The 21176-nt window shown below is 36.7% G+C and overlaps 1 long non-coding RNA gene across 2 annotated transcripts in view; it reads right to left on the bottom strand.

The window, feature by feature from the left end:
- The window catches only part of LOC141728348 (uncharacterized), a 177604-nt gene that overhangs the window by 7107 nt on the left and 149321 nt on the right, over nt 1-21176 (bottom strand). Inside the window, exon 3 of one of the 2 annotated variants that reach the window (XR_012579270.1) lies at nt 8687-8926. The exons of the other annotated variant lie outside the window; for it this stretch is intronic. This is a non-coding gene — a long non-coding RNA (uncharacterized LOC141728348). Of the gene's footprint in view, nt 1-8686; nt 8927-21176 lie in introns of those variants that run through there. 2 annotated transcript variants of the gene reach the window in all.

The following is a 21176-nucleotide window of genomic DNA, read 5'->3' as shown; positions in this document are numbered from 1 at the left end:
ATATCTGATCCAAACTTTCCCTGGCACAGCTTGAACCCTCATCTTGCTACAAGCTCCTTTCAGGTTGTTGTAGATAGTGTTAAAGCCTTCCCTGAGCCTCCTTTTCTCCAGACTAAACACCCCAGGTCCCTGAGCTCCTCCTCATAAGACTTGGGCCCCAGACCCTTCACCAGTTTTGTCACCCTTCTCTGGACAGGTGCCAACACCTCAAATTTCTTCCTGACGGAGGGCCCCTGAACTGAACACTGGATTTGAAGGGAAGCCTCAGCAGGGCCAAGTACAGAGGGAAAATCACTGCCCTGCTCCTGCTGGCCACACTATTTCTCATATGGGCCAAGATGCCACCTAGGCACACACGCTGGCTCAGGTTCAGCTGGCTGCCAACAAACACTGCCAGGTTCTTTTTCCTCTCCGCTGCTCTCCAGCCACTCATCCTCAAGCCTGTAGCTCTGCATGGGGTTGTGATCCAAGTGCAGGACCCGACACTTTGCTGCTGTTGGGCTGCTCAATGTAAGACAGAGATTATCTGTGAAAGTCTTCAGTTATGTCTACATCACTGTATTTACTACACAGATAATTCTTGAATCTTTTTAAATGACTAAATAATCACTTTTCAGGCATCATGCACTTATGTCTGGGTACCTACAGCAGAAAGTATTTGGTTGCTTGTATTTAGTTGCCTGTGTTGGATATACTGTGCTAATTGTTTTCATTGTAAAAATAATTTATCTGATCTGCAGTCTAATCTGATCACAATATCTTTTTTATAAATTAATATTGTGAGATTTTAAATATTCTTAATGCCTCTCTGTAGTCTGAATTGAACAAAAAACTAGCTACCCGACTGCAAAGTTTGAAGATAACAAAATTTGGAACTGGCTGACAAAATGAATGCAAATATTAAACCAGAACTTTTAAAAATTATTTTGGATATTCAGCTATGGCATCTAATTAAATTACTTTGTCTCCTCAATATAATGATTTGAACTTCAAGTAGATCTAAACACTCAAAATGAAACAAGCAATATTTCACATTGCACAGATTATATATTTCTGAATCATAGACTTGTAAGTCAAGACCTTTGGATACTACCAGCTTACATAGGAAAATATGATGCTTTACTATCCCAATCATTTGTAGGTTTTACAGACCATAATCTAGAGGAAATAAAAATTGTGTTTGCCATAGTGTTGATTAGCAGTAGCTAATGAGGTTGAGTTTCCAGAAATTAACCTTCATACAGGACAAGAAATAGAGAACGTTATTTGCTGGCTTTACCATTAATTTTCATTGTAAAAACAGCTGTGTCTAAGGACATCTATTTTACAGGTACATTTTATTTTCAGGCATGTGGCGGAATTCTAGGAGATGACCTGTGCAGGGCCAGGAGCTGGACTTCCATAATTTTTGTGGGTCTCTCCCAGCTCAGCAAATTCTGTGGTTCTACCATAAACTGTTTCAATTTTATGAATGACTTGTTGAAAACAAAACATATGTTAACATAATGAAGTGCAAAATACTGTCTTCAATAATAAGCTGACCTTGACTGGCTGGCAGATAGACATCCTGATTGTCTCTCAATTCCCCTCCTCAACAGGAAAGGGAGAAAATAAGACAAAAGATCTTGTGGATCAAGATAAAGATAGGAACAGGGGGAGGCGATATCACGGAACATCGAACATCCATATGGTGAAGGACCACAGACTATGGGGGGGACACACTATAACAGGGAAAAAGTGCAAGGAGAAAGAAGTGGCAGAGAGAATTTTTTCCTGACCACGAACCTTCATTCCCATGGATGGGAGGATGGGCAGATGAGTTGGGTATAAAGGAGTCGGCCTGAGTCTGGGGATAAGGGGGGTTGAGGGATGTGGGGAAGGTATCCAGAGTTTTGTCTTCTTTTTTTCTCTCTCTCTAACCAAATGTTTATTTGTTGGCAATAAATTAAAATTCATTTTTCCAAAGTCAAGTCTGTTTTGCTTGTGTCAGCAGTTGGTATGAAACCTCGGTGTCTTTATCTCAAATTAGCAGCTTTTTAATCTTATTTTCTTCCCCTGTATTATTGAGAAGGGGAATGAGAAACAATCTGGGTAGATATCTAGCAGCTGGCAAAGGTCAACCCACTACACTTACTTGTGAGTACAAACATACTTTTTCTGTTGCTTGATGGGCTTAAACAACACATACAAAACACACTTGGTAAGAATTTTTCAACCTGAAAAGTAACAATCTGTGCCTGCTGGCATGAGATGATTTCTAGAATTTTCTTATAACAAATATCCTCAGACAAACTGAGAACATTTATCAATGAAGTTTTAGCTTGATGTTAATTTCCAATATCCAAGCATTTTTTCTCAGTCTCAACAATGTCTCTAAAGTATTAAGGGCTTCCCCTTAAAACATTGAAGCTTATATATTTCAACTGAAATAAGTGAATTATTACAGACATGAGGATAGAAAGAGTTTCTAAATAACAAAAATAATGAGGAAGAAAAAATAATGTACATTTAATGTACAATGAACATTTCCTTCTTTTGGCTTTTTACTGAAAGAAAAAAAATAGTTAAATCCATCAACTCAGTTAAAAAGTAACATGCCCAGTACTTAAACACTTATAGAACTATTTCCTAAGTGGAAAGAAATCAGAAAGCAAACCAGAAAGTCATAGTTTAAAAACAGATCCAAATGAATAAGTTTCCTTATTAACATTACTGAAAAAAATAACACAAGCTTTTGCAAAGTTTGAAAGCCTTTTAAAGTAATTTTTTGGCATCTGTAGCACTGTTTCAATTACTGTGTGAAAATCTGGCAAGTTCCTTTTTAAAAGCTTAAGAAAATCTCATATAACAGATAGATCCAACCCACTATAATTTGCACAAACCTTAATGATTTCTGAGGTCCTAGATAACTTATACATTATTTTTCCTCCTATGACACCTTTAAAAGATATGTTTGCAGTTATATTTTTATTGTCACTAAGCTCTGTCATGGAAGGTGTATTAATTTTACACTATGTGACAATACTAAAGTAGAAGTGATTACTTACAATGGGGAATTTAAAGCGCATAATCAGTTTGAAATAAATTTCTTAAATGAATATTTCATTGAAATGTCTCATTCTGAGCAAATAAAATAGTGGTAATTCTTGCAGTTCAATGAAGAGAAATAGAGTTTATTAGAGTTATCCAAAGATTGTCAAGAAATTAGCATCTATATTAAAAATGTTTTCTAAATACTAAAAAAAATGTTCGGAGACAGCAGACCATGAAGGTTTACACAAGGTGAAATGAGATTGTGTCACAAATAACCAACCCCTAGTTATTGACTGATATGCTAAGTGTAAGTAACAGTGCTGGGGAAATTAGCCTAGATAGTCAAAATTTCCTTGTATAGATTATTCGAATTATATTAACTAGAATCCATTTATTATAGCAGTACTGAGTCCTTACATGCCTTCTCTTGTGAGATGTTTCAGCCCTGCTGTACCTTATTCAAACCTAGTTAATATATATATGCTCTTTATAGATGTTTATTTTATGCATATATATATTTATAGATACCTATATTAAAGATGTATGTGGATGTTTACTCATGTCTGCTTGGACATGTCTCTGTGAGACATGCTCCAATTTGCTCCTCCTTGTTTTGGGAGGGGCAGGTGAAGGCTGGTTTGAAATGAAGCCAAAAAAAAAATTACCTACTGCAGAGCCCATACCTCACTGATCTCCATTCTGTGTATTAACCACTTGACTACTTCCAACTTCCAAGCAAGAATAAGTATTTTATTTTCAAAATTAATTTAAACTAGGATCCATATTTTTCTCCACTGAGTGGAAACTGGAGTGTTCTAGCACAGTGACAGATGGCAAAATCAGTGTCTGTGTACTCCTACCATAATTTGCAAATGCAAAAGCGAAGAAAAAACTCTGAAACTATTATAAATTAGTCATTATTTTTTCAATTTTGTTTCTAGATACTGGTTCAAGTGTCAAAAGAATAAATTTAAAACCATCTATTAAAGGGCAGTTATGCAAAAAAGACTAGTGTGCAATGAATTAGAGTCTTCCTATACAGCATTGTGCTGATTGCAAAACAAGGATGCAATTTCATGCTTTTACAAGTAACATTTCAAAAAAGGTATAATTTGCATTTCACACTTGTCAGCAGTGATTATGATCTAGCTTAGCCTTTTGTTGGGTGAAAATGTTTTGACACTGGATTTATAAGTTTCTTAAAGATTCTGTCATTCTGACTTTAAGTTCAGTTTTGACAGTCACTTCCGATTAACTCTGGCCCATGAACGTGTACTAGACATAACCCCATTAGTTTACCAGACTTTATGTTCTTTCTTTCAAAGCAGAAATAATACAGAGATTTTCTTTTATGAGGAGGTTATCTTTAATCCCTACTTATGACTCTCTTTGAGTAACACCAGTTCAGTTGGACTACTTGTTATTCCATGTTTTCTCAGCCTGAGTCAAGGTATTAGAACATATGTGATAACTGCTCCTTTCTCTCATTCTTACTTTATATTATTACTTTACATTATATTGAATTGTCGAGGTTTTTAGGCAACCATAATATTCCATTTAAAACCAGTCAATACAATTAATATAACTTTAAGAAATGGAGAAGGAAGTAGTAACCTCACCAGAAATATACAATGCTACTTGAAATCATGATGAATAAGCATCTGTGATGGATTGGTAGATAAGAAAGAATGCATGGGCATTCTCTTCTGAAGTTACAGATGAAAGAGAGATGGGTTACCAAGGGATTTAAAGTGGCACTGTGAAGCTGCATGAACCCAAATAAATAGCTCAATCCTGCTCTCCAGTATAACCATTTTAAGGTGACAACATCATACAGAGAAATCGCCTAGCTGATCCTGAAGATAAAGCCCTCCATAAGGAATATACAGCTAATATTTAGCTTTCATGAAAGCATTATTTCCTTTGATTGCTTCAAAATAATTTCTTCATCAAATTAACAAATCATTTTCATGCATTTTATTAGTTTGATTTTTTTTTTTTAATTATGGATCATCTAGCATGACCCTGTCAATTATATTCTTTCCGGAATCTGCAAATTTAAAAAAAAAAATCAAATCATGACCCCCCAAAGAGGCCAAAAAATAATTAGAATAAAATTATAATTAATTCAATTACAAAGTTTTGTTTGCAGCTGTATTTTTAGTTTTAAGTCTATCAAGCATTTACCATTTGATTTTGCATTATGTAAGTCTCCTAACTCAAATATATTACAGAATATGTTACAACAATGTAAATATATTGACCTTAATAAATTTATCAGCCAGATATGTTGCTTTAAAAGAAAGTAGTCAATTCCTTCAGTAGATCCCTTTCTTTAGTCTAATTTTGATTTTTATTAATTGTATTGCACCAATGTACAATTTATTTTCTCTATCCCTCTTTTTCTGGGATTAATCAATTAGTATATTAGGTCAATATTTTGGCCGGTCATCTCCAAATTGGCCTATATTGGTTTTCTTTTTTTCCTAAGCCCTTTATTGTTATCACTTGCTGTGAGAGACTGGAAGGATTGCTGGCTTGAAACATTTTGGGTGCATTTGGTGGGAAAGGACAGGTCAGGCCATGCCCTGGTGAGGTGATGCTCTGTTCTGCACACCCCATGTTCTCCAGGCCTGCGCCCCAACCCTGCAGTGGCCACCAATCCCTGGCACACCAGAGGCAACGCTCCACAGCTGTTCCTGGAGCCCCTATCCCAGCTCCTGAGTGGCCAAATGACCAAAGTCGCACCTGGGGGCAGGGCCCAGGAAAGCCAAAGGGTGCTTAAGGCAAAGCAAGAAGTGAAGATCTCTTGATCCCATCTCCTCATGTAATTTCTGCCAGTAAAACACCACTGGAACCATAAATGATAGCTATACTTATTCTTTGTTATATCTTTTCTGTCTTTCTCCTCTTCATGCTCCTAATTTCCTCTTCTTGGAATTTTGAATAACTTAAAACTGCATGAGCTTGAAGTTTTGAGTGGACTAAGTTAATGCTTGGTGAACTGTTTTATGTCGATTGAGTGCTGCTCTAAACTTTCGCAGGTTTTTGGTTTTCTGAAGTTGCCAGTAAAGTTTTTTGTTGTTTTGACCTCTTGAGAATATCTTGAAGGTATTTCTACTGTGTGTCTTGCTCAGAGTCCATGAACAACTGTAAGCCATGCTAAGCATCCCATTGAGTGAGTTTTCTGGGGCCTTATATTTGTACTGATTATGTTACTATATATATCTACCAATGGAGTAACGTTAGATGTTGGATTTTATTTTCAAAATATCCCACAGCTGTTGTTTTCAAAAAATCTTTCCCAAAAAAAGCTATCTACAGCAACTTTCCTTCTGTACTCCTTTCCCGTCTCTCCAATTTTCCCAAATGTTAAATCCTAATTATTACTGCTGAAAACTCTTCTTTTTTCTCATTTCTATTTGGTACTTTTATTGATGTTTTTTGCCATTTCTCAGTTTTTTTAAGGTTTGTACCTTAAAAAGTGTTGAAGTGTTGAAGTTGTACCTTGAAGTGTTCTTGGGAGTCAAGATAAGAGAAACCAAAAAATTGAGATCTTGTCAGTATATAAGGACAGAAATGTCATCTCACTGATTATAAATAATTTTGGTCATTTAAAAAGCATTTGTTGTACTTTGCCACCAAAGTATTTTATATAAACCAAAATGTATATTCTTCTAAAGATCAGTATTAACGTAATATTTTGAAAGTTAGTTTCAATGCAACTAGTCAGCTATGCCCAAAGGACAGTAGAATGTGGACTCTATACTTTGATAAGGAACTAAAAAATAAACACAATGGGTCTTAAAAAGTCTTGCCTTTTCTTCTGTAAAAGAAAGTTGTTTAAGAATCTCCTAGTAAAATATGTGAGTGGAACTGACCATGCCATTCATATGCCAAATACTGTGAGCACTGGTCTATTTTCTGCTCCCTCATTTATGATATATCTTTAATTGAGTTGTGGAATCTTTATAACCCCAAGAAACAGCTAAGTTTAGTTCTTTATTAATATAGCACTTGGTGCTGTAAGATCCTGAAGGACATTTTTCTACAAGTACAAAAGGATACTACATTGACACTTGGCTTCTGTTTCCATGTAACACACAGACCTGTGAAGAGTTAATCAATTAGAAATAATTACTTTAGGTCATGCACAGACACAAGGAGAAAAACCATATTTGTTACGGGTTTCAAAATCAAGGCAGGGTATCTGGCCCTGGGATAAAATATGATTCATTTGCATATGATAATTCCCTCAAAATTGTTTATTAGGGTTGTAACTTTAAGACTTAATAATATCACTTGTATTATTAAAGTTTATTTTTCTCTTAAAGCCACTGCTCTCTTCACCTTTTTTAGAGCAAGCATTCAAGGTCATTTTTGTGTTTTAATGGCAACTAAATTGTCAATGTCAGCTTTATAATTCATGCAAGTTAGAAAAAATTAGACACGGTATGTTCTCAGCTCTAAAGCTTACGCTTTTTTAATGTAAAAAACAATGTTTTTCTTAGTTTATTAATGACTTTTCCACAAAATAGGTTCTTCATGTCACCTTTTGGCTCTAGTGTTTGCAAATGTCATATAAATAGATATGTGTGACTAGAAAAAACATTTCAAAAAAACATTTTAGACTGGTAGATATAAATACCTGATAGGCATGGGAGCTCAAACAGATATAGTAACATCATGAAATGCCATATTTTTTCCTTTAAATTTGCTATCATGTAATCCTATAATAAAACAAATTTTAACCTCTTTTTAAAAATAATATAACTTAGAAGGAAATCCCAGCTGCTTTTCCATTTTTTTAGCTTCATTTTGGTAAAAAAATCATTTGCTTATATTGAAAATTGCCTGTGTTTTCAGTGTCTCCATTTAGTTCTAAGTGATTTGCAGTCTTTATACAATTTCTGTTTTGATGGTTTGGAAAGTGTAAAGATGTCCAAGGCTACACAGTGTCTTTAGAAGTCTGTAAAGATTGTTTACTAATTTACTAAACATTTATCAGAGGGATTGAAATGATTTTTTTTAATTGAAGTGAGAAGCTTACATAAGAAGAGGAGAGAGCAAGACAAAATGGGACTTTGTTCTGTTTAAAGAGCATTAGGAGGGAAAGATGCCACAGGGCATAAAACTGTGAGAAAAATTCTCCAGTTGGACTCAACAATTATTACTGTTAATTTTTTATAAAGCATTTTTCTTATCAGTGGAGTGGGAAATTATGCACAAACAAGTTTAAAAATTCAGAAAAACTAAGTGAGTAATTGCGTTATTAAAAGTGAAAATAATGGAAAACCACAAAATCACAGAATGGGTTAGGGTGGAAAGGACCACCACTGGTCATTTGATCCAAATTCACTGCTCGGGCAAGGCCACCCTAGAGCACATTGGTCAGGGTTGACACCAGGTAATTCTTGAATATCTCCTGTGAAAATGAGTGCTTAATTCCTATAGCATTTATTATAAATTGACTGTGGCCAGCAGTTACTGATTTGATAACAGCAGATTTTCAAGAGACTCTTTTGGCTTTTTTTTCCCACCACATAAATCTGGAATCCCAGCATCCCAAAAATAAGTGACTAGGGTGAACAACAACTCTGAAATAGTCTGGTAACACTGTGAGTTTTGTCTGACATAAACAACTAACCTTTCACTTCCAAAGGTCGAAGTAACTCTGCAGTAAAGGCATTGACTTTTACAAAGTTATTTAGGCAGTCTGGCCTTTCACAATACACCCAGGAAAGGGAGGATGTTGGCAGTTATCTTCAAGAGTTCACCTCTTACTTGCTTTCAAAGTTCTGTTTTTCTGTTCTGCACGACAAGCAGGGCTTCTAGCCAGCAAATACTTCTGATTCAATAATTCCCAAACAGGCAGTCAGTGGTCCAGCTCAATCTAGAGATGTCAGAATACAGCAGAGTAAACACAAAAGAAATGCCAAGGAGAAAGGCTTGCCATACATCATCTTTATTTTAATTTAATTTAATTTAGGAGGTATTTTGTTTGGGGTTTTTTTAGTTATTATATAGTCAAAGCAGTAGTTCTTAAATTAGCAAAATTATGAAGTTCTTCATATTTCCTTCACAACGTTCATCAAACATGCAGTATCTTTGTTGTCATGATTTTCATTTTCATGACATAATTGCCAAAAGAATAAATCAAATGTTCAGAACACTACTTTTTACTATGAAATAGCATTTCAGCTCCAATTTGAAGAACACAATGATATGACAGATATGCATTTATGATCTAATAATTTTCCTACAAATAGAAACAAGCTCTTATTGCAATTAAATTCCAATCTGTTTGTAATACCATCATATCAAATAATTTCATATTTCTTTGTCTTTTCTAAGAAATCATACAAGGATGAGAGGGATTAGTTATCCTATTTAAATAAAAAAGGTCATAGAATCACAGAATGGTCTAGGTTGGAAGGAACCTTAAAGAGCATCTAACTCCATCCCTCTGCCATAAGTGGGGACACTTTCTACCAGATGGATAGAAGATTGTTCAAAGCCCATCCCACCTAGTCTTGAGCCCTGTGGTTCAAGGTCAGCAGATATTAAAAAGTCTCAACCAATATAATCTTATCAGGTCTTCACATTTGTAAAAATATTTATTTTATACCTAATGACATTATTAAAATATTTATTCTGTTTAACCCTTGACAAAACAGTGAAGTGATACACTGAAACGCATCCTAAATGAAAGAAAATAATTGTTTCTCAGGTACTCTTTAAAGCAAAGAATATATTGCAGTTAACCTGTCAGCATAGGAACAGCCTAATAAAAAGCTGATTTGGATTGCAACACGTAAGGATCACTAGCAGAAAATGAAGATAGTACTGAGACATTTCTGTTAAACTTTTCTTCTTGTAGATGAAGAACTAGAAAAAAACAACTCTCAGTGTACATCTGTATCTCCCTGTGTTTCCAATTATCATGGTTTAACCAAAGGCAGCAGCTAAATTCCACACTGCTATTGTTTCACTCCTCACTCCCTGGTGGGATGGGTACAAGAATAAGGAAAAGGTAAGACCCATGTGTTAAGGTAAGGGCAGTTTAATAATGAAAATAAAATAAAACATGAAAACAGCAATAATTATAACAGCAACAGTAATAGTAGTCATATTAGGAGGAGGAGGAGTAATGAAGTATTACAGCGACCTTAGACGGTCACTGTGGTGAGAGAAGGACGAGAATCTTGTTTCTTGATCAGAAGGCTGATTTATTGATATAGGATATATAATACATTATAACTATACTAAAAGGAAGAAAAAGAGAGGTTGCAGAGAGCAGCTATGCTAAGAATAGAATAGAAAGAATGAATAACAAAGTTCTTTGCCCAGGGAATCTGTCCCTGAGCTGCTCCTGTGATTGGCCTTTAATGGTACACAAGGAAGATGAGCCAATCACAGGGACACCTGCTACATTTCACAACAGCTGATAACAATTGTTTACATTCTTCTTCTGGGGCCCTTTGCTTCCCAGAAGAAGGAGAAATCCCAAAGAAAGGATTTCTATGAAGAAATGTCTGCGACAATGAAGAGTGAGAAATAAATCCCAAGAGAAAAAAACTTGTGCACAATACAACAGCTCACCACCAGCTGATCAATGCCCAGTCAGTCTGAGCAGTGATCAGCGCCTCCCAGACAACTCCTCCCCAGTTTATATACTGGCCAAAGTGTTATACAGCATGGAATATCCCTCAGGCCAGTTCACATCCATTGTCCTGGCTGTTTTCCTTCATGGCATCTTGTGCACCTGCTACTGCCAGGGCATGGGAACCTGGGAAGTCCTTGACTTACAGTAAGCACTACTCAGAGACAGCAAAGCATCACTGCATTATTAATATTATTCTCATACAAAATCCAAACCACAGCATTGTACCAGTAACTAGGAGAGAAATTGAATCTATCTTAGCCAAAGTGAGGACACTCATGCTAAAGTGCACTCTTTAAAAGGTTCATGCAGTCAGTCTGAAAATATTGATCCTCATGAGATTATGGATTGCTCTTTAAAATGCATAATGTTCTAAACAATGAAAAGTTTAGTACGGCATTAGATAGTTTACTAGTTGTAATCATGCAAGCTGTTTGTAGGCTATTTGTGAGACAAGCATGTGTGGTGATGATGAATGGATCAGAAACCTCGTTGCTATGTGCTGCCTTAGCAGAGGTTGCATAGTAACCATAAATTTTCTCCCACTGACCATTAGACCACATAGTTAAAGTAAAAAAAAAGGCCAATAGAGTTTCTTGCAGCTCAGTTTTTATAGATTTATACATCAGTTAGGGAGCTGAAGATTGTTCTGAGGGCAGAGATTAAAGAGTTGATAAATCAAGCTGTTGCAAACTTGAAAGCAATCTTTTGCTGGACTGATAGTCATTAACAATACACATTACTATTTGCTACTTAATCACTAACGAGTGTTATCAGCACTTAGGTGGAACAGTTATTACTTAGCAAATTGTCCTAAATTAGCCATAAATATATAGAATCTTGGAAGTAATTTTTTTATTAACACTGATGGCTGTGATTCATGATCATTCTTAGTCATCAAGTTCAAGGTGATCGTGCCCTTTGACAAGGAAACTGGAACAGAAGTTGGGATGTATCCTTTATTGCCTCTCTTTCCTATCTCATGCCAATGCTTCTGTCCCTACCCCCAAAGAGAAGGAAAATTATCTCATCTTGGTACATTATTTTGGGGATCATTACCTGCTCCTCAAGATTTCCTTTCTTAATTAGATTTTACTTCTTGCATGTATTTTTATGAAGTTCTTTTGTGCACTCCTAGCTTAATGTCTGTAGTCATTAATAGTGCTAAGATACCATAAATATCACAAAATTTTCACATGCTATCACCTGTTATGTCATGATTATGTGCTGATGTCTGGATTCACAGCAATCAACTACGGAGCCTTGACCTTGTAGAGAGATCAATAGCCAAAGGATATACAGTATTTGATGTTGAATTAGGAGTTGCATTTTTGAGATGATAGAAATCCAGATCCCTTGCATACTTAATATTTCAGATTTCATATAAAAACATAATGGCTATGTTTGTTCTACTGCACTACTGAATCCAAGGCACAAATTTATCAATTCCTGACCACCAAATCAAGTAGCATTTTATTTAGTTGGCTTACATAAATGATACTTGCAACTAGACTTAGTCCTGCCAAGTGTTTCATGGAAACAGTTAGTTCAAAACAGAACTAGAGATTGAGCTACCATTTAATATGCATTGCAGATAATCAGGATTGTTGGTCTCATTTTCATAGTGGTAAACACATACTTGCCAGCTCCTATACTGGACTTTATGAAAAGTTCACAGAACCTTAGTGCAGGAAAGAGAAATGCTTATCCACCAATTCCCAATTCCATCTGCTCTTTGAAGGCAGCAAGTTTACCCAGCCAGAACTACTCAGTTTTACGTTGTACTGGGGGTACTGTTTTCACTGTTGCTTTATTTGTAGCAGAAAATCCATACTCGGTTATTGCAACTACTAATATAGCAACCCTCTTTTTCAGCTTCTGTGGTTTTTGGTTGTTGTTTTTTTGGGTGTGGTTTTTTGTGATTTTGTTTGTTTGTTTTGTTTTGTTTTGTTTTTTGTTTGTTTGTTTTTGTTGTTGGTTGGTTGGGTTTTTTGTTTTTGTTTTTTTTTTTTGCATACCCTTTGCTTTCCTTAGAAGCAACTCCTCTTTGTAAATTAAACTGCTGTTATTACTGTTATTATACAATGTTTTCTGAGACCAATGCATCAGCAGATGTATGCTCTTCAGTGTCATTTGCTGTGGAGGGATAGAATGTAAGAAAATAAAGATAGTGCAGAAGGCAGTCTCACACCTGAGGAGTTGCAGCTGTGCTAATCACCAAAGATTAGGAACAGGCCTGCCCTTAACAGGCCACAGCTGTGTCCAATAAGGATGAGTGCTACAAAAGAGTGGGGTAGGTGGGTGAGGAGGGAGCTGGGGTTTGTTGGCTGTGCTGTGAAGAAGTTGGAGTCAGTGCTGTGTGGGGATGGGAGCGCTGCAATACGATGACAACAATTTCCTGTTGGCTGCTTAGTAAATGCTAAAGGCTCCACTGAGGCTTCTCTGTGTCCTCCTCCTTCCCAGCCCAGGCTGGTAGTTTTTTTGCCACATTTATCTATAATGGTTTGGCTTTATTGAGAAATATCTGCCATTCACAGAGTGTTCCTTTGCAGCTCTGCTGCTCTAATGTGATTTAGGCCCAGATGAGATAAATTGTGAGCAAGAACAAAATGAGAAAAAGAAGCATCCAGTTTATTAGCAGCTCATGTCATGGTTACTAATTATCTATGACTCTATGGAATGCAAAGGGGGAACACCTCAGAAATTATTTCTGTTAGGTATGAATTATATTTTTGTGAGGATTATGGGTCAAAATAGCTGGCTTTTCTCTTTTTGCTTAGCATGACTGTGATAGCTATATTAATTCACCTAATTCAATTGAAGTAATCTAATTACAAAGTATCATTTTTAAGCTAAACTAAAAGTTTCAGAGGGCTCTTGAAAGGTTTGAAAGTTGGTCTGTGAGAACCTCATAAATTTCAAAAAGGCCAAATGGAAGATACTGCACCTGGGTTGGGGCAATCCCAAGCACAAATACAGACTGGGCAGAGAACTGATTCAGAGCAGCTGTGGGGAAAATGATTTGAAAGCATTAACGGATGAGAACCTGAACATGACTCAACAATGTGTGAATGCAGCCCAGAGAGCCAACCTCATCCTGGGCTGCATCAAAAGGTGTGACCAGCAGGTCAAGGGAGATGATTCTCCCTCTTTAATCTGGTTTTGTAATAGCCTGTCCAGATCCTGGGACTCCAGCACAAGAATGATGTGGCTCTCTTAGAATGAGTTTACAGGAGAGTCACTAAGTTGATCATAGGGCTGGAGCACCTTTCCTGTTAGGAAAGGCTGAGAGAGTTGGGGGTATTTTAGGCTGGAGAGGAAAAGGCTTTAAAGTGACCTTATAGCAGCCTTCCAGTACCTAATGTGGCCTACAAGAAGTCTGGAGAGGAAGTTTTTAAAGTGCATGTGAAGAACAAGGGGAGGTGTTTTCAAACTGAATAGGTTTAGATTAGCTATTGGGAAGAAATTCCTTATTGTGCGGGTGGTGAGACACTGGAACTGATTACCCAAAGAGGTTGTGGATGCCCTAAGCCTGTAAGTGTTCAAAGGCAGGGTAGGATAACGTTTTGAGCAACCTGGTCTAATAGGATATCTCCCTTCCTGTGGCAAAATGGGTTGAACTTCAGGGTCCATTACAACTCCTTACCATTCTATGATGTTATGATTCTATGGAATTCCCACTTAAAATGTGTCTAGGACATGGAGTGTTGTGAAAGGAGGGTTGGACTGAAGCCACATTTTTTATGGTCTACTTTGAACCATTTCTCTATGCCTGGAATTAGTTGTATTGTTGCCTTTTGCCCTACCTGGAAATTAAACTCAAGATGATTTTAGTAAGGCGGTAATATAAAAGAGGGTATTTAATGAAGGCATTCAGGGGCAGTTATGGAAATATGTCCACAAAAGCCCACCCCTCAGCGATGAGTACACATTTATAGGTTTTAGGAAACTAGCATAATTGATAAAAAGCACCAATGAGCAGGACAAGTGGTGATGCAATTTCCCACCCTCCCCGCCACCCCCAGGTCAAGCTCCTTCTTTGGAGCCCCCTCCTTCAGCAGTAGCTGGACTTTGTCCATGAGAATGTATCTCAAAGAGTTGTTCTTGGCCTTGGCTCCCTGGAAGAACCAAGATAGGACAGGGGCTTGTACCCATTGGGGCTTGGAGCTCTGCAACATTGCCTTTCTTCCTAGAGAAAGGCCATTGAAAAGTACTGGGAAAACTAGCTACTAATAAAATAGGTGACAGAGTTTAAAAAAAAAATATTTGTGAAGAATACAGAGAACATATAAAGGAAAAAGGCAAAACCCAAGTGGCATCACTGTGGTAAATCTGGATCCAGGTAAATATTTTAGGCAAGATTTGGCCTCTGGAGGGTTCTGTTTTCCATAAAGGAAATCCAGGCAGGCAGAGAGGTGATCTAGTCAGAGCAATGAACTATGTCATGTGACAAAATGTCCCCTGCTCCACCCACTTCTTTTGGGGTTACAGTAGGGAAGGACAGCAGGTGTGCTCCCATCACCCTGTGACACAAAGGGCTGTGGTTCTCCCCTGTCCCTTCCCCTGCCAGGGTCTATCAGGCTGTTCCCACTGTCTGTTTACTGTGTAAACTTCCTAGTACACATTCTACACATTGTCATTTGTTTCCCTCACTTTGAAATCATACAAAACTTCTGTGACCTTTCTTCTCTGGAGTAGCTGTGAAGTCTTATTTCATGTATCTGTAATCGAGTTGTTTATTGCTTTTTGCAGAGAAGATTTAATAGAGGAAAGCTGCAGTGAGAGCTCATACTACTTTGAAGTTTTGCTGTAGTAAGATACACATCCCTGATTTATTAGCACAATTTACAATTATATTGTAAGTAATTAAAGTAAAAACTCACTTGTCAAAATAAATGAGCACAGTATATTTTGTGTGGAGGCAACCTTGATAGCTAATTGGATTTGCGTCCTTAGTCATTTGCAAAAAAAAAAGTCAGCTATGAGTCTTGTATTACTATGAATTAATTTTTTTTCTTCTGCACTGCTTCGCTAAGTGTAGTCAGATTTTCATTTTATTATATATGCCTTTCAAGATGCAATTAGCAAGTTCCAATTCCACACATTTTTTTAATGAAACATTATGAAAATCTGAAATGTGTTTTGAAAACATCTCTTGATTACTTTGCTTTGGATTTACACAGCGCCAGCTTGTAGGAGAATATAAAAATCCAACCTGATTACCCTCAGGCACAAAAATATTCAGTGTATAAAGGGAGAGTAGAGAATGTCATTTTATCTTGACCCTAGTGAGCCTTTTCCCCCTGTTTCTTATATTTAATTTGATACATTACAGTCTGAATAGGCAGACAACTAGACAGGTAAAAACCTGTGTGGGTAATGGGTCATGCTCTGCCTGCAGGCTGGTATCAAGAAGAGAACTGCAGGGGTCTGTACTGGGACGTGTCCTGTTTAACATCTTCACCTGCCATCTGGAGGAGGTGACACTGAGCTGTCATCGAGGTCATTGGTGGCACCAAAGTGTGAGGCATGTGGCAGCAATGCTGGAGCAAAGAGAAGCCATTCCAAGTGACTTTAACAGGCTGGGGGAATGGGCTGGTGGGAATCTCATGAAACGCAAAAAGGACAAGTACAAAGCTCTGTCCCTGGGAAGACAGAGAAGTGACCTCATTGCTTTCTGTAGATTCCAGAGGAGATAGAGCGATAGGGGATGTGCTGATCCTGATCCCTATCACTGGGATCCAGTGATAGGATATGTGGGAATAGCTCAAAGCTGCAACATGGAAGGCCAAGACAATATAAGGTAACATTTCTTTATTGAAACAATAGTCAAACACTGGAACATGCTTCCTGTAAGAGGTGGTTGATGTTCCATGCCTAATTGTGTTTAAGAAGCATTTGGATAATGCCCTTAATAATACAGTTTAACTCTTGGTCATCCCTGTAGTGGTCAGTTGGAATAGATCAGTAGGTAATTTACAACTGGAACCATTCTGCTCTAATGAAGTGTAAGGACAGAAAAGTTGGGAATAGCATCAAGGCCCAGAAAGGTTCTGAAGGAGCAAGCTGGATGTGAGCCAGTTGCAGAGATGACTGACTGTATCTGGGGCTGCATGATGAGAAGTACAAGCAGTAAATCCTGGCAAGAGATTATGCCTCTTATTTTCACTTGAAACTTCATGAGCCTTGCATGGGTCCATTTCTCAAGTGTGTCCCAAAGTCCCTTGAGGTGGCATCCCTTTTCTCAAGGACATAAAGTACACCACTCAGCTTGGTGAAATCTACACTTTCAGTTCCTCTGTAACTGAAGTTTTGGTATCAGGCTCTGTGCTATTCATGTAGTGTCATTGTATTTCCTGAGTTTTGTGAAGTTATCTTTAGATTTAAATAACACAAATTGCTTATATTGATTCAAGTTTCACAGAACCACAGACTTTTCACAGATTCTGAGATTCTGCTAAAAATTTCAGAATTATTATTCTTCTTCTGAATCAATAATACATTTCATAAATAATAACAGCCAGTCTACAGAATGCCATATGCATGATTGCTGCATTTTTGCCATCCTGCTTTGTGCTCCTCGTTTTTTCTCTTATTTTGCAATCAGTGTCAGTACTTCCACATCTTTCTACATAGTTTCCTTGTTTCTCAAAAACAAAAACAACAAAAAAAAAACCACCCAAAACCCAACACAACCTTACAAGGACCAGTTAAATGATTTTTAAATAGTTGGATGCATTTTTTCATCTGTTTGTTCTCCATCCAAAATACTTATCATACATACAAATAACTTTAGAGATTGAAAAGAAATATATGTCACTTTTGGGTAGTTGTACTCATTTATTTAATTCCATTTCAATTACTTCTCTAACTCCTGAAGGTAAGATTAAGATCGTCTGTATTAAAAGCATAGAGACTTGTCACTCACTGCGATGGGGACAGATAGGTTCTTTTGGGCATCCCTGGCAGAATAATGACAACACTAAGCTGCAGTTACAGGTGTTTTTTTTGGTTTTTTTTAACAGATTTTTCTGATTAGCATAGGATGGAATCTTATGATCACAATAGCACAGATTTTTATAAAGAGAATCAGTGTAGTATAATTTTGTAAGTAGTGAGCAGAGAACTTTACGGCACAGTTCAGCTTACAGTTCCTAATCTAATCACCTGCACCCTCCACAGCGCAGGTCAAATCTTAATATCTGGCCTGCTGTGTCAGTATAACTATCTTTTAAGGAAGACTTCAACCACAAAATAGAACATGAGTCGCTCAATCTTCACAAGAAGCAAACAATGGCTGAGGGGTCCTTGACCACTGGTGGATCCGTGTGTTTTGCCATCCAGCAGCAGTTCTGGTCCAGCTCCCATTAGAACGTGTAACTGTTTGATTTTGTGGATCATGGTCTGTATGCCATTACATTTCCCTCTCCTGTGATGGGATCCTCACCCCCTGATTGGGCAGGTGCCGAGGACCTTCAAGGTTGGTTGGAAGAGAAATGGCAGTTCAATTAGCCCAGTAATTTATCTACAGGAATAGCAATGGGACAGGCCATGAAAAGAAGGCAGAAGAGCTTGGGTGTTTCTTTCAGACACTTACCATCTCCCCAAATCTACTTTAGTTTTACTAGGATTCTAAGATGATGCATTCCTTGCTGTTCTCTTTGTTATTTGCTAATATCCTGTTAATTAATCTATTTAATACCATTTCAAACCTACTGGTATTGTCTACTAAGACTGCAGTGTCTCAGAAATTCATTGCCTGCTTTGCAAAGAGGTATTTTCTTTTAAATCTTTAAAATTAGGTGTTAATTTATTTGCCACATTCATGAATTTTTAAAGCTTAAATAGCTTCCTTGTCTGTCTCTTCTCTGAAGCGTATCCTAATTGTTTTCATATTTCATTCTCAAAGCCAATGCTCCACCTCCTACATCATGCTGGGTTTTATTCTGTGCACCTTTTCTTACTCTACTGTATCTTCCCTCAGGCTCAAAGTGCAGAACTGTGCAATTTTTAAGATGTCAACACAACAAGTTTTTATACAGCAGCAAGAAGATGACCTTTATTGTATTCACATTGCCTTTCCTGATGATCGAAAACATTTTGTCAGTTTCTTTTACGGCAGATGTTTCACATTGAGCCAATGATTTTAGGGGGCTGACAATGACTCTAAGCCCCTACTTATAGGTGCTAGCATTTTTACCACTTCTGTGCAGGTATATATACATATATATAAATATTTATTTTGTAAAACCTTTATCTTGAGGTCTTTTATAACTTCCTAGTCATAGTCAGTTGTGCTTATCTGAAAAAGCTTTTGAGTGGAAAACAAAAAACAAAGCAAGTTTTTATCTCTTTTTTTTAACTAAGAATTTTAAAAGTACAATTTTGAAGAGTTCCTCCACAACCAATTTAAAGCGTTAAGGGAAGGAATACTTTCAGAAGTTTTGATTTTGTTTTTTTCTGGTGATAAAGAGAATTATCCACTTTTGTTAAACCATTCCACAGTTAGTATCCAGCAAATGGTTGCTCCAAAAGTAAGATTTTTCCTAGGACCAATACTGAACCAGTCACTTTGCCTTTACTTCTATATGCATAAGAAACCTGTGGTGTGTGGTTATTTAGTATCTTTTTGTACTTCATGGCTCATGTCCTGGAAAATAATTCTCAGTTATGAAATCTGAGTTTGAGTTCAAGCAGTTGCTATGCAAGAGATACTGCTGAGAAAGAATATTGAATCTTGCTACCTCTGTAAATTGTAATTTAACCTGGAACCCTGCCAAGATAAAAGGAAAAAAAAAATCAAAAGTTACTCACTTGAATCTAATGAGACTGCTAGCCTTACTTGTCTTTACAATTATTTTTTCCTTTTCTATCCGATAAACAGGTTATGTAGTGCAGCATCATTTTATGCCTTTTGTTCTATCACTAATGTCTCAAATATCTTTTCATCCTTCCTCATTTCTGTATATACCTATGTAAACACTTCTATTTCTATTTCTTGACTTTTAAAATGTGAACATGGTTTTTACAGAACATTTTCTATGCATTGTCTTTGCTTATTAGTTCATCTTTTGTGATTTTTTTTCTTTTCAGATTTAAATTTGCAGTACTGCTAAACTTTATATATATATTATATAACTATTATATATATATATTATAAACTGCATATAAATATGCAGTACTGCTAAACTCATATACGTATTACTGTATCCTCAAATTGCAAGAAAAATTGTTAACTAGCAATTTTGGTAGTATGCACTATAGAAGTTTATATACTGTGTTTCTCTGCAAAGTTATCATGCCTATGCAGTTTTTGTAGCCTTCTACCAGACTAACTTCAGGAAATCTTGGGATAGTAAGAGTATTCTTCACCCTGCAATTGAATCAAGAAGGTGCTGCCCAGGGCACCTAAGTACAATAAATAGAAGTAGCCTGGGTGAAACCAGCAACCACTTCTGTAGGTGGCTGTGTATTTCAGCAGATAAGATGAGCAATGAAAGACTTGGTGCCCCTGATACCAAATGGCAACAATTTCCTCTCGTTTGTATTGTTAACACAATCAGCTCCCTCTGCAGACAGATTTTGAAAGGAGGCAGCTGAAGCAGCCCAAAAAAGAAATGGGGGAAGAGATAAACATCAAGCCTGTCCAAGACTAACTCATGGGACAGTCTTGTTTATGCTGGCATTTTTCAAGTTTATGTACGAGCATATTCCTGGGTATAGGCATTCTCTGAGGCAGCTCTCACACTGGTGCTAGCAAAGGCTCAGGACTGTTCCAGAAGGCAGCATGAAAGTAACCGTGGAGAAGGAAGGAAAAGGAGTGTGTCCATGTGGGTGGGAGCTGTACTGTGCTGCCTCTTCTCTGGGCTAAAGATTAGATCTTGAAATATTTTATTTAATGGTGCCCATATGAAGGCCATTATCACCTACATTTGTGACAGAAAAAAATCAACATATCATACAAAATCCTCTGAAATCTAATATGAATAAGAAAAATCAAGGAACCACATACAGCTACTTTCCCTAGTTTGGCTCTCTTTGAGTAACGAGTTCAGGAGAATAAAACTAATAATTTAGGAAAAATACTTCATTTATATCAGAGAATCTTTGCCTACTTTTGCTAATTACCTGTCAGTAGAATAAGGAATATTTTTTCTTCACCTTTGATTTGTTATATGTCAACACATTCTTAATCTCATTATATATTGAGGTAAACTTAAACTTAAACCACCTATGTTCATGTCTTTAACTAATTGAAATTGAAGTAATTTCTTGAGGACTTGAAAATTTTTTGTAAGAGAAAAAAAAAAGATTATATGATACAATTTTGTTTAATATTTATACAGGTATTTTATTAGAAGTAGCTCTGATATTGGAAGTTCCAATTTATATTGCCAGCAGCAGAGACCATTGTCTACAAAACACGCTGTAAGTAATTTTAATTCATTTTATTCTTGCTGGGCTCTAAAACTGAAAGTTT

This window comes from Zonotrichia albicollis, chromosome 2 (genome assembly GCF_047830755.1).
Source record: "Zonotrichia albicollis isolate bZonAlb1 chromosome 2, bZonAlb1.hap1, whole genome shotgun sequence".
NCBI classification, from domain to species: domain Eukaryota; kingdom Metazoa; phylum Chordata; class Aves; order Passeriformes; family Passerellidae; genus Zonotrichia; species Zonotrichia albicollis.
This window is presented reverse-complemented; position numbering and strand designations above follow the sequence as displayed.